The sequence below is a fragment of the Silene latifolia genome, chromosome Y (assembly GCF_048544455.1).
Source record: "Silene latifolia isolate original U9 population chromosome Y, ASM4854445v1, whole genome shotgun sequence".
NCBI classification, from domain to species: domain Eukaryota; kingdom Viridiplantae; phylum Streptophyta; class Magnoliopsida; order Caryophyllales; family Caryophyllaceae; genus Silene; species Silene latifolia.
The window spans coordinates 132,453,825-132,466,270 of NC_133538.1; positions in this window are offsets into that span (position 1 = coordinate 132,453,825).

Genomic DNA, 12,446 nt, shown 5'->3' on the forward strand with positions numbered 1-12,446 from the left:
GGACGCTCGGATTGTTTTGTGGAGACGGGCGGATTTGAGACAATCCGCTCGGATTGTTCTTCAGCCGTGGTTCTTCTTCTTTTCTTCCCCTTTTTGCTCATTTCCATTTTTATTCTTGCGAGATTGGTCTTTAGTCCTTGCTTCCTCTTCATACTAGTCCATCTATTATCATCAATAAGCTTCCAAATGTGCACGAAAAGACGGGAATTTCCGCCTTATTATCTCCTTTTCTACAAGACATATGAAATGCGATAGAAAAGCAAATAGGAAGGTTTTGACGGATAAAATGGCCAAAGAATGCTATAATAGTATGCAAAATAGGCTCAATTAGGGGACTAAATGTGCGCTAATTATGGTCACATCAAATATCCCCAAACCGAACCTTTACTCGTCCCGAGTAAAGAGGTGACAAAAACTAGACCTTTATTTAAACTAACCTACTAATATAACCGATATGAGACAATTAGCGGGTCTCACTCCGCCCCTTCAACTCACAACAAGACAACCATGAGGTAGGATGCCTTCTTGCAAGGCAAGGTGGGGCTTGCCAAAATGGCGACACATCCAAGCATTAAGCACACAAAATCAAGTAATGGATGCATCTACAAAAGGAATAGCCACTTTCCTCATCTAAGTGGCGGAAATTATCTACAAGGGAAGCAATTCAAGGGTACACAATCCTTCATAGATGCAATTTGTTCAAACTACTAAGCCTAGAAGGATACCAATAAATCACCTCCAAAAGGTGTCAAGCTAGGGTACCTTTGTCCTCAATCGTTAAATGCTTTTGTCAAGAGTAGACTCCCTATGGTGTTAGAAACACTGGAGGATCGCGGAATTCCCCTCTTGCCTAGACAAGAAGAAGGGTCGTCCCCTCTCTACCATGCACAAAATGGATACGATGGATAAAGGGATCGATAGATATTTGAGTCTCATTTGGGAGTTTTCTTTGTTTTTGTTTTCCCCCCAATTTCATTGGCATTTGACATTTGAGAACACTTTCTTTGCCATTTCTTTTTGATTTTTGGCAATTTCAACACTTGACAACTTTTTTGAATTTCTTTTTGAACATTTTCAAAGTCACCCCAATTAGTAACGAGGGTGCCTTGTATTTGAAGCTTAGGAGTTCTATTTTTGCTCCTCTTTTCATTTGATGCATTTTTGCAAACTTTCTTTCATTTTTCATTTCTTTGAACTCAAATTGATTTCTTTTTGTGCCCATTCCCTTTGATGACAAAAATGTGTGGTAGAACATGGATGAATGATGGATGTATGCATGGTTTCAAGGGTCACCTTGGAATAAACGGTAGCCAAGGAGTTATCACACCACAAGGTACTCTTGACTAGGCCTTAATCCATGGGTCAAAGGATACTAGCATGACACATCCTAGGGTGTTTTACAAGTATTCTAACAAGCAAAGTCTTAAGAAGAAAAAGCATCTACTAGGGCCTATATACACTTGTCAAGCTTCCCAAGTAGACGGTTTCGCAAAATTTTTTCTAACATGCAAACTACATGCCATGATGCAACTAACATATAAACATCCTAATGCATATGATTCTACCAACTAGTATGCCATATAAACTAAATGCAAATCCTAAGTTCACATTGTTATACCGCATCAATCAAAATAAAGCCACATAGTCATTAACATAAAGAGGAAAAAGGAGATTGGAAAGATCATACCATGCGGTCTTCAATATCCTCATGTCTCGGATGTGGCGTAGTCAATCAATGTGAAAAAGGATGAACAAACACAATATATACAAGACAATATATACAAAGGAAATGAACTTGTTTTTGGATTTTTCAATTTTTCAAATTTTTATGGTTTATGTTTTTATGAAATTGAAAGACATATTTTTGTGATTTTTTTCGAAATTTTTCAATTTTTATGCATTTTTGGAATATAAATTCCCATCCCCCACTTTATTTTGGACATTGTCCTCAATGTACATGTAGGAGTAGGAATGAAAAAGAAATACATGTTTTTGAATTTTTGATATATATTTTTTTTTGGAAATAAAGTACAAATGCAATGATATGGTATGAATGAATGCATGCTCTAACTAAATGCAATTCTATATGACATATATAACAAATGAATGCAAACTATTCTACACTAGATGATGCATGATAAATGCTTAAGTCACTTATGATCAAACCTCCCCAAACCGATTTAAACACTATTTCTAGTGTAGAAAAGAAATAGGTTTGGTCACTAGTAACTATGCATGAATTCTAATCTATATGCAACTATCTATATGAATCATGTGATATATATTACAATGCAAACTAATGTAAATGGACTAACTAATGCAAAAGCAATATGAAATATAATACAAATGCAAGCTAAATGTTATACTAAATGCAATGTGAATATAGAAGAGAGAGGGAGAGATGGATATCATACAAGTGGAAGTGGTGAAGTAGGCCTCTTTCACTCGTCATCCTCATCTTGGTCATAGCCATAACCATGAGAGCTTCCGGCTTGATCATGTCCGGGTGCTTGGCCCCAATATCCTCCTTGGTCAAAAGCTCCTTCTTGACCCGAGTACCCTCCACCTTGGCTAGAATGCCCTCCATTGCCGCGACCCCAAGCTTGGTTCCCATAATTTGGGAACAAGAGCTCCGGTTGTGCCCAAGAGGGTTTAGGACCATCGGGGTCAATATACCCTTGTTGAGCCATGTTATAGTATTGGGGGTAGAGGGCTAGGTAGTTGTCTTCCCTCCCTTTGTGCACCCCAAGATCCACTCTATTCATGAGTGCCATCAAATCATTAATACCCGGGGTATTGGGGATTTCTGGTTGAAATGGGGTATGTGGAAAGGGGTAAGGTGGGATAGGGACATAGGAAGGTGGGCGCATTTGTACCCCCGGCCCTCCACGAGGTGGTTGACGGCGTGGCTCTTCCCTTTGAGGGGGATTATCAAGAATTTGGATATCAAGGAGGTAGCTTGGTGGAGGGGAGTATGGACTCAATCGTGGTTCGATGCCCGGTATCTTCCATCCTTCAAGGATCATCGAAGTGCAACCCTTGGTGTACCATTCCACGCTCTCATCTTGAGTGTAGTTGCACCATCGGTGACTATAGAAGATGGTGTGCTCATCAATCAAAGTCCTCCCTTCAAGAGGAACATAGGTTCCTCGGGCATTGAACCTGGGGCAAAGGTGTTTAGCCAACATTGTAATTAGACCTCCCATCACGAAGGTTTTAAGTTGAGATGTCCCTTGAGCAAAGTCATTGAACCTATTGAGTATCTCAAGTGGCGTATTGAAGTTATAACGCCTCACCGCTCGAACATTCAAATGAGACTCAAGAAAAGTTAAGTTGATGAGAGTACACCGATCTTGCTCGTACCTCCCATTGATGCATCCGGCTACAAAGCGTTCGGTGAATCGAATCACCGGGTGTTGAATAGCAAATGTATAGCAACGCTTTATATGGGTAAAGTTCCTCCCGGAGATAGCTTTCCAAAGAAAATCCACACTAAAATTATCGGGCTTGTCGGTATAGGCGGTGGGTATTTTAAGACCGAAAACATAGGCAAATTCCTCAAGAGAAAGAACATGGTCTCGGTTGCATAACCTAAACTCCATGCCTAAATTGTTGCGGGCATCCGCCACAATGCGAAGGCTACTCAAGAACTCAAGGGTGAGACTAAGGTAAGTCTCTTCATGAGCATGGAAAAGGTCCCCAATGCCAAGGCCATTGAAGAACGCCTCGGTAGGGTACCTTATCTTAAGGATTTCCAACACCCTAGTGTCAACAAATTGAGTAGGTCCGTATTTCTTACCTAGAAGCTCGACGAAATTTTCGCGGTGGTCGTCGGATATGAAGATCACTTCTTGGAAGTTGTTGAGTTGTTCAATACCTCCCCTCATTATCACATCTCGTGGTGTTGAAGAGGATGATCCCTTGCGCTTCTTTCCGATCGAATCAAACAATTTCTTGGCCTTTCCCTTGGAACTCATGTTGGTGATGGGGTGATGTGGGTGATGTGGTTGTTTTTGAGGATATGAAGGTGATTTTGAGAATTGAAGAGAGTGTTTTAGGGTTTGATAAGATGAGGAAATGAGGGAGAAGGGGGGTGTTTATATAGAAGAAGAGGGGAATCCGAACGGATAGGGTTGGACCTGACCCGTTTTTCTCGCGTGAACGAGACAATCCGAGCGGATTGCGAGGCAGGACGGACGGATTCTCGATGGGCAAGACGGGCGTCTTCGCAGAATCCGCGCGGATTCTAGAAAAAGAAATCGTCGGTTGAAGCGAGGACAAGACGGGCGGATTTTGTGCGGGGACGGACGTCTTGATCGGGACGGGCGGATTCTTGATAATCCGTCGGATTCTAGCGCGAGAATAAAATCTTGCTTCGGACATCATTTGGGACGGGCGTCCCGTGAAGAAGACGGACGGATTGTAAGGGACGGGCGGATTTCTTCGAATCCGCACGGATTCTTCAGCAGTTTCAGCTTTTTCTCTTCCGTGGGCCCTGGACGGGCGGATTTGCTTGGATCCGAGCGTCTCTGCTTCTTTCTCTTTCTTCTTTCGTGAAATGATAAACCCCTTTTCCCTGATTTTCTCCTTTTTCCTTATCTTTTTCTGAAATTTGCTCATAAATCATGTAAGATGACTCTCTCTCTCTTCTCTCTCATGCAAGAAATTAAATGCAAAAATAAAATGTACAATATTATACAAAATAAAGAGGTTCAAGAAATATCTTACAAATGGTGGTTTGAGGTAGGACTCCACCAAACTAGTTCAATTTGTAGAAGTTCTTATCCATAGAGCTTAAGGCTCTTAGTAGAAGATCAAAAGCTTGTGAGCAAGCTCCAAACAAGCATAAGTATGGGTTGCTCCACTTGAAGATGAAATTTGGCCAAGGAAGTTTGTCATACATCCTTTCTTTCACCTTGTTCTTGGCACTAGAGCTTTCCCGATACTTCAAGTAAATACATCCATGATTCTTGTTAAGATTAAGCATGAAGTGTGGTCCATTTCCATCCGGGGACTTCCACTTACCAACTTCTTCTTCAATTTTGGTGATGACGATAGCATTTTGATTTTTCAATCCTTCCAAGGTGGAAGGAGAATTTTCATGACTTTGATGATCGGATACCATGGGAGTTGAGATTATGGGTGCCAAATCTTCACAAGTAGCCTCACGAGCAATTTTCTCTTTGAGCTTTTTCACCAAATAACTATTGTAAGACACTTTGGCTTTTTGAAGAAGATCTAACATATCCTCTTCAATGATCATTGGCTCCATGATAGGTGCCAAGTGGTCTTCATGAAGGATAAAGGAAGGACGTTCTTCTTCATGATAGGGTATCTCAAATGTCTCAAGGATAGGCTCCTCAAGCAAGGTGATTTTGTGAATCTCTCCTCTAGGTTCATCATCATTATTGCTATCTTCACGTAAATCATGAATGGGGGCTTCTTTTAGCTCTTTTTTCAACACCTCAATGTTCACGTCAAAGGACACACCCTCATACTCACAAAGGCTAAGAACATTTGGTTTGCTCAACCTCATGTCTTCCTCATTAAACACAACACTCTCATAGTCACAAGAGCTCAAGGAATTTGGCTCCTCCCACTTCTCATCTTCCATGTCAAAGGTCACTATTTCAAACTCGCATTTATGCTCAATATCCAAAGAATGGTGGTGAGTGATTGCTTGGAATTCTTTTAATTGGTCAATTTGAATCTCCAACTCCTCACTTTGGGAAACAATGCTTTGAAGGACATTGTCCCTCTTTTGGCTCTCCTCTAGCATTTGTTTGAAGAAGTTTTGTTGATCTCCCATCATTTGAAGAATCATATTTTCAATGGGTTTATCTTCTTGTTGTGGGTGGGTGTGAAAGTGGTTGTATTGTGGCAATTGAAGTTCATTGTGAAATGGGTATTGGGTGGGTGGTTGTTGTTGATATTGGGTGTGGTGCTTTTGGTGGGAAAAATTGGGGTAGTGGTTAGGATTTTCGTTGTACAAATAATAAGGTAGGTTTGTGTTGACTTGCTTCTCAAACTCCCCATACCCATAGTCATACTCAAAAGATCCACCACATACTCCATAAACCAAGTCTTGAGTCATCATAACTAAGACAAGGAGATAACTACAAACATGGAAACTACACGAAAATGGTAAGAACAAGCCTCGAGGAACAAGTTCCTCAAGGTGAAAGCAAAAATAAAAATAGACAAACAAGTAAGAACTTAATCACATAGCACCATCCCCGGCAACGGCGCCATTTTGATGTGGAGTGTCGTCGGGGCTCTCAATCAAACACAATTTATAATACTCAACAAACAACTAGTTAGCGGTAAGTCGAGGTCGATCCATGGGACGGTGTGCTTTGGGTTCTAAGTCTATCTATCTCAATTTATGCTAGTGTCACAATTTGGTTGGGTTTGTAGTTGTGTCTAAACTAATGAAAGTAACAACGTAGAGCAAACAATGAACTAAGAAATGTAAACAATTGATTAAAAGTGCTAGGATGTCATGGGTTCATAGGGGATTCATGGTATTGATCATACAAACATGTTTACAATTATATGCAAGCAATTAGTGTTGTGGAGGAACCGAGTTGGGTTATGTCTTACGGTTCATAGGAAGGGTTGGGTCCCGGAGCCGAATCGATTAGATTGTACAACACCTACAAGTCGACTTACTTTCCTCCTATTCAACTTCTATGCATGATCTAACAAGACTCGAGTTGGGTTATATCTTACAAGTCAAGTTGAGTAGATAAGAGATGGTTGTAAATGCAAGGATTCATAGGCTTAGCATTTCATCAAACATAACATGTGCATAAAGTTGGCATCACAACAAGCAAGCAATTTAATCATGTGAACATATTAGATTAAGCATGAACCAATCCCATGTTGGTTTCCCCTAATTACCCACTAATCCTAGCTAAGTAACTACTCACTCATCATCATGGGAAACATGTCATTAATGGTGTCAATCATCACAACAAGTATAAACATGATAATAGAATGAAGAAATGAACAATAAAGATTAAAGAGTAAAGTAATTATACCAAACTTGAGGTGATCCAAATAATAATGCAAAGAATAATAGAAGAACTTGATGATTGATGGAAGGTTGTCAATCTCCCAATAATAACCCAATAATCTTCAATTACCCAATAATAAACTTGAATAATAAACTTGAACAATAATTAAAGAGAGATTAATGTGTAATTTGTGGAAAGATTAAAGAGTAATCCATTCTAATCTACTCCTAATCTAATCTAAAGGAGGATTTTCTAGCTAAAAACAACATGGTTTGATTATTACAAATGGGGTATTTATAGTGGAAATTAGGTGGATGCATTAGGGTTAACTAAGGGCTAAACTAGTAATTACACTTTTGAGATTTGAGCAGGGAGACTCCGGTATTTTTGAAGGAAGGAGTCTTTCATTGAAGCTTGAAAGAACGAAATTATCCTGTAAAGGAATCCGGGCGGATTGTTGTCGGGACGGACGGAATCTGGTAGTGGAATCCGAGCGGATTCAGGGGAATCCGGACGGATTCTAGTGGGGCAATCCGAGCGGATTAATGAGCAGGACGCTCGGATTGTTTTGTGGAGACGGGCGGATTTGAGACAATCCGCTCGGATTGTTCTTCAAAGTGGTTCTTCTTCTTTTCTTCCCCTTTTTGCTCATTTCCATTTTTATTCTTGCGAGATTGGTCTTTAGTCCTTGCTTCCTCTTCATACTAGTCCATCTATTATCATCAATAAGCTTCCAAATGTGCACGAAAAGACGGGAATTTCCGCCTTATTATCTCCTTTTCTACAAGACATATGAAATGCGATAGAAAAGCAAATAGGAAGGTTTTGACGGATAAAATGGCCAAAGAATGCTATAATAGTATGCAAAATAGGCTCAATTAGGGGACTAAATGTGCGCTAATTATGGTCACATCACGACGCGACGTGGCTCAAGGGGTCTGAGCTAGGGACCTATCGTCGGGAACATTTTAGAGTCTATCGACTATCGGGGAGGGTCGTTTAAAGTCCATTAGACTACGTAAGGAAGCTCGCCAGCCAAAAGAAGAGACCATACCTGAGACTTCTTTCTCGAGACGCTTTCGGAGGTGCGTAGGAGCTATGGGTAAGCATAAGAGCTAAGTCTAGGATTAAAGGACATATAAAGGTTGTGCTAGGGGAGTGGGACCCTAAAGGAAAACATCGGCGAGAAGGTGGCCTAAGGGTAACTAAGGCGACTTCGAAGGAGTGCGATCCTATCGGTGAAGGCTAAGTGTAGGAGCATAGGTAGTTGGTGTGAGAACATCTGGAATGAACAAAACGTAACATAATATTGAAGGCAGCAGGACGTTGGTAGAAAATGCTGGGGGGATCTGCTCGCGTCGGTCTCAAGCGAACTTCATATCTTGAGAGGTACAATCGGTTGTCATGAACTCTCGCTGGGAAAATAATTTGAGGCGTGTCGAAACACCGTCGGAGAAAACCTGCTCGTTGTTGCAAGCGAAGTCTTGATAAAATACTGCGACAATTCACAGTCTGCTCGAAAATAGGGGTCCGGACGAAGAATAAATATCAAACGGACCAAATATACGACATATGGTGTTAGATAAGAGGCGCACCAAAGAAGGGCCCACGAATAACGAACTCGTAACGAATTTTTGAAAATCGAATTGGAGGGAAGCTGAGGAAGAGGCACAGTAAGAGTTGCGACTCTTGGAAGAGGCGCAGCACCTGCTGCGTCTTTTCCTGGGTTCGTCCCTGTCTGAGTAAAAACTCGACAGAACCCGTGTTTATTCATAATAACAAAACAAAAAATCCTTTAAAACTCTCTCAAATTCCGTCGACATTCCGCCAAAACTTGATCAAAATCTTGCATTTATCATGACTAATTGAGGTATGTGTCTCATTCTTGCTTAAACATCCGCATTTTGCTTGATTTGAGCCGAGAAAATTAGGGTTTTCAATCCTGATAGCTCGAAAATTTGGGGCTTTTCCGTCAAATGAATATTCCTTGTGAAATTGACATTAGAAATGGATAATTAGTAGTGTAAGGAACATAACCATGTGTTCTTTTCGAATTTTCATTGAGTATTGAGCATTTGAGTAGAATTGAGACGGTTTCTCAACTGTTTCGTAAATTGCTTCGAAAATGGCCTTAGGAATGCCCATTTGTGTTGAAATTTGGTATTTGGAATAATTATGTGATAGGTAAACTTCCTACCACCTCGGATTTTTGATTTGTGACGGATTTTTCAGGAAACATTCCTAGGGCATAATCGTCGTTATAGCGAAATGCTGCCGAAATTTAGACTCAAACCAATGGCTAGGCTCGAACTTAGACTTGACTTGACCCATTTTACCACATGAGCTGTCTGGTTTCGAAAGAAATGGCCAAAGATGGCGAGAAAAGCCATTCTCGGAGCTTGAAAGGCTTGAAAACACCTTGACTGAGGCTCGCTGTCACTTGACGCGGCCTAATTTACTCTAATTTTGCAGGTGACGTGGCTTTTATGTCGGGGAGGGCTCCCATGGACGTGGTTACTGACTTCAACCCTTCTCTTAATTTCGAGGAGGTGTTAGAGGAGGCGTTTGCTGAGTAGGCTGCTGAGGAGGACGCCCCGAGGTGGGCCAACGTCGGACGAGGCGGTCACCAACTAGCGAGGGCACCCCAGTGGGCTGAGAAATGGGATGGCCGACATCTTGTTTGGGCAGCGGAGAGTCACATGTCTTATAGGACGGTGAAGGGCATGGTAAATCTCAAACTCGTCACTCTCTCATCATCTTTCTTTACTCATTTATTTGTCGTTTCATTTCTCTTTTACTTCGAGCTAAAGATAGCTTTGCGTCGAATCGATATAGGAGGCTGGGAACATGAGGTCCTTTTATGGCTACACGACGATGATGGAGGCTTACGGGAGACTGTCGGAGGAGGAGCAGGCCATCATCGAGCTTGGAGCTTTCGGAGCTTTGGTTGGAGCGTGGAGGGAGATTAAGGGAAGGAAGCTTCAGGCTAACCTTTGCCTAATTCGAGCCTTCCTTTCACATGCCTTTTGACGAGGTCGGGGTCACGTTGGAGGACTACGGCATGATTTCTGGTCTGCCGTGTGGAGTGGAGGTTTTGGTGTGGCCGTCGACGGCATGAGGGTGGATTCAGCCGAGGCCAGGAGGCTGATCGGCTGGAACCTAGTGGCGAGTGCTGCTACGGTTCCCGGGTTAGTGCCGAGCTTCTACGTCAGGGATTAGTTTGCGGGTAAGACCCTGACGATGGACGGGAGAGAGGTGGCTCCTCCTCCTTGTACTGCGGAGCAGAGAGCTCGCTTGTGACTCTGGTGGTTCTTGTCTTCACTTTACCTTAGAGACAAGGGGGAGAGGCTGTCGACGAAGCTTCTTCCCTTCCTTTCTGACCTGAGTGACCTAGGTCGTTGGGACTGGGTCACTCCTAGCTTTGCGGTCCCCACTCGCTACATGAGGGCCATGGTTCGTCCTGAGCTGCTGGAGAAGGGGACTTCTCCTACTACTGTCGGTCCTGGACTGCTGTTGGAGGAATGAACTTTCATTTCGTATTATGAAATATCATTTCTTCTTCTTATCGAATCGTGAAAGGTCATTATCAATTATCTTGTTTTGCAGGCGTGGGTGTACTACTTTCCGGGCTTCGCGCCCAAGATGACGGAGCCTGGGCCGAGAGCTTATCCCGTTGTGAGGGATTGGGTGATGTGTCGTAGGAATAGGCAGCGCTCTTCTTACGATGTCTGTCGACGGGGCGTGAACGCCCTGAAGCTGAGTGACGTAAGTACTTTTCCTTCATTTGTTTATTCATTACTTCTTTAGAAGCGATCATAAGAATGACCTCTTGTTTGCTTATCTTAGTGGGTACCCACGCCTTGAGTGGACTACCTTGACGCCCCTTCTTTCGTGGCTGAGGTCCTTCGACCTAGGAGCTCGAGTCGGTTTCTGTTGAGGACGCCGATGGGTCCAGTGTGGTATCTGGGTGAGCGCTTGACTCGTCAGTGCTCACGTGATGCTTTCACGGTTCCCATCGATCCTCCTCGGACGATGTTTAGGGATCCTTCTAACGCTGAGAGGGAGGCTGACCTGGCGGACGTCGGTGGCGACGCTCTTCTTCTTCCTGGTGAGGAGTACTCTGCGTTCATTCGCCAGAGGTTGGCGTACTGGCCGGTCGTGGTAAGTGCTTCATTTTCCCTTTTTGAGTTAACTTGATAAAATGATGAATGATCATCAAATAAAGACTTCATTTGTATTTTCAGGAGGTTGAGGAGGCGGGCGGTGAGCCCCCAGCGTGCCCCGAGACCCTCGAGTACACCGACACAGCGGGGATGACGACAATCTCCGAGCTCCGCGACTTTGGCGAGGCGGTGACAGATGCTGGCCTAGAGGAGTGGCAGCACTTGGTTAGGAGGGTAAGCCTCCGATTCAGTTAGCTTTTGCTGTTGTATAAGAATACACTTGTCCATTTTATTGAAAACCTTTGTTTATTGAAATGCAGGTGGCGCCGTCTCGGCACGTGGCATTGTGGAGGGTGGCCAACCGGCTACGGGCTACTGCCATTGAGGCACTTGCTGGTGGTCGAGGACGACAGGTATGAACCTTTTGTTTACTTCATTTTGAATTTTGGTAGTTTTTTTGCATTTGAAATGATTGAAATGAGGCATTTATTTGTCATTTTCAGAGGGAGCGTGAGCTAGCACAGTCCCAAGAGGAGACAGCTTGCTTGCTGAGGGAGTTGGAGGTTCAAGACGCCGAGATTGCCGCTCTCGAGGCCAGGGTCATCGAGCGAGATGGCGACCAGGAGTAGTTGTCTTTGTTTTTGTTGCTTCTATTGTTGTCGTCGGCTTTACTGTACACATTTTGTACATTTAGGACTTCATTTTGGACTTGTTTTGGGCAAGCGCCCCCAGTTTGTTGTACATATAACATTTTGGTTGTATATATGACGGCCTGAGTGTATTTGTTGCTGGGTTGTATGTTTGTTCCTGCAGGTTAGATTTGAACAGGTTCGGTAGATGACGGTTTACGCCGTCATGCTGCCGAAATTTATATAGAAACTACACATAGAACACATATTGTACATATGGCTTAAACTAGCGCAAAGCAAAGAAAAGACCTTAAAAAATGCAAAAACTTGCCCAGAAATGAGCGAAAAAATTTTGCTCGAAAAATGACCGGACGGTAGGGAGGGCCACCTCCTAAAAAAACGAAAAAAGAAAATGTACAAGTTTGAAATGAAATGTGAAACGGGAGTGAAATGATTCCCCCAAAAAAGAAAATAAAATGAAATGGGTAAGTGTGCTTATTTGACGAAAATGTCGATTTTGTCTCGAAAAGCGTGCCTGGAAGATTAGGAAACATAAAATATGGTAATTTGACGGAATTACCAAAATAATAACCTATTAGGAATAAGAAATTATATCAAGAGGAATTAGGAAAGAT